The sequence below is a fragment of the Dipodomys ordii genome, unplaced genomic scaffold (assembly GCF_000151885.1).
Source record: "Dipodomys ordii isolate 6190 unplaced genomic scaffold, Dord_2.0 Scaffold171, whole genome shotgun sequence".
NCBI classification, from domain to species: Eukaryota; Metazoa; Chordata; class Mammalia; order Rodentia; family Heteromyidae; genus Dipodomys; species Dipodomys ordii.
Window position 1 is genome coordinate 317,095 of NW_012267387.1, and position 2,521 is coordinate 319,615.

The window sequence follows — 2,521 nt, forward strand, 5'->3', positions numbered from 1 at the left end:
AAGGAGGAGGCTGCAATGCTTGGTAAGAAATGTACGCATTATCCTGCCCATGTAATTGTAACCCCTCTGTACAGTATGTTCACAAATAAAAAATAAATAAATAAATAAATAAAAACAGTAACAAAGAAAAAAAATACCTAGGAATTAACTTCACCAAAGAAGTGAAGGACCTCTATGATGAAAATGATTTTTAAAAAACCTCAAAAAGGAAATCAAAACAGAACTTAGAAAGTGGAAAAGCTCCAATGCTCTTGGATTAGAAGGATCAACTTCGTGAAAAATGGCAATACTTCCCTAAGCTATTACAAATTCAATGATATACCTATCAATATTCCAACCTCATTCTTCAAGGAAATAGAAGAGGCAATCCAAAAATTCATATGGAACAATAAAAGACCTAGAATAGCAAAAACGAACCTCAACAGAAAGAACAGTGCTGAAGAAATATCAATACCAAATTTCAAACTCTGCTACAAAGCCATAGTAATTAAACCATCTTGGTACTGGACCAAGAACAGACCTCAGGACCAATGGAAGAGAATTGAAACCCAGAAATTAACCTACAGACAAATAAGCATTTAATCTTCGATAAGGGAGCTAAAAAATAGAATGGAAGAAAGACAGCCTCTTCAGTAAATGGTGCTGGCAAAATTGGTTAACTACTTGTAGAAAACTAAAGCTTGATCCTTATATATCACCCTGCACCAGAATTAACTCCAAATGGATCAAAGAATTCGGAGTCAAAGCAGACACTCTGAAAACATTACAGAATGGAATAGGAGAAACCTTAGGTCTCCTTGGCACAGCCTAAAATTTTCTTAATAGAGACCCAGAAACACAACAAATCAAAGAAAGGTTAGACAAATGGGATTGCATGAAATTTCAGAGCTTCTGCATGGCAAAGGACATAGCTAGCAAGATCAATAGACAGCCCACGTATTGGGAGACGATATTCACTAACCATACAACGGACAAGGTTATCATATCTAAAATATACCTGGAACTCAAAAAATTAAATTCTCCAACAACAAAGTAAGAAGGATGGCCAACACACACATGAAGAACTGCTCAACCTCTCTAGCCGTAAAAGAAATACACATCAAAACAACATTGAGATACCACCTCACCCCAGTTAGAATGGCTATAATCAAGAACTCTAAAAACAACAGATGCTGGAAGGGATGTGGACAGAAGGGAACCTTACTTCATCGTTGGTGGAAGTGTAAACTTGTTCAACCACTTTGGAAAGTAGTATGAAGGTGTGTATATATATATATATACACAATGGAATTCTATATCTCCATCAGAAAGAATAACATTGCCCCATTTGTTAGGAAATGGAAAGACTTGGAAAAAAAATTATATTAAGTAAAGTAAGCCCGGCCCAAAGAAACATAGGTCCCATAGGTCCCTTATTTGAAATAACTAGTATTGTCTGAGTCAAGAAGAAATGGTCAGATAAGTTGGTGTAAGGGAAATGAACCCTAAGATATGTATTTAAATGTTTTTTTTCTTTCATGCGATTGTTTCTAACACATTTATAAGATTATTTCTTTGTTGCTTTGTATGTCCCTCCCCCATGGTATAACCGCTACTTTCACTGTATTTGATGTTGTTATAATCTGTGGAGGGGAAGGGAAAAAACAAATCGTTTAACTAGGGATACAGGTGGACCCATTGCAACAACGAGACATACAAGTCGTTATGTCGAAAACGAACTTTACAACTTTGGTTGTGGCAGGAGGAGGGTTGGAGGGGGAGGATGGGATGGGGTAACAAAGGAGAAGGCTACAATGCTTGATAAGAAATGTACTCAGTAACCCTTCTGTACAGTATTTTCACAATAAAAAATTAAAAAAAAAGAAAATTTGAAGAAAATATACTATATATATATATATATATATATATGTCACTATCTTTGAGTATTTACTCTTTGAAACCTCAAAATTTGATGGGTTTATAAATCAAGTCTCTTCCTATCATTGTTTTCTAACACCTAAAATGGCACCAAATTAGACATTTTTATATTTTCTACACCTTCACTCTCACCTGTGAAAATCTGTAGAGTTGTAGCAATGTTCCAATTTGGTCAAATGTCATTCCTAATGGTCCTGTCAGTACTGCTATATACCTGCTATTTTTCATACAGTTGTAGTTTGTAATCTTGAGCTTTCCAAAAAGCCAAACAAAGAGATTCTTAAACATTGTCGAAGTTCTGAAGTGAACACCATAGACATCAAGTTATGTCAAGTTATGTAAAAGATCAGGGTTTTGTTGATCTTCTCAATAGCAAAAGCCAAGGCCAAAACAAACTGATAATTCTTGAAGATAAACCTGCATATTTAGCATAGACATTTAGGAGGAGTATTACAAAATTTATAACTTTAATGCATTATATATTTGCTTCTTTGCCAATGAATAGATTAAAATATTACCACAATTCAAATGGAATGTGAATGTCGTGTATTGTGCTTGTTTATAGAATTAGATAAGGACATGAAGGGAATTTGTCATGAATGAG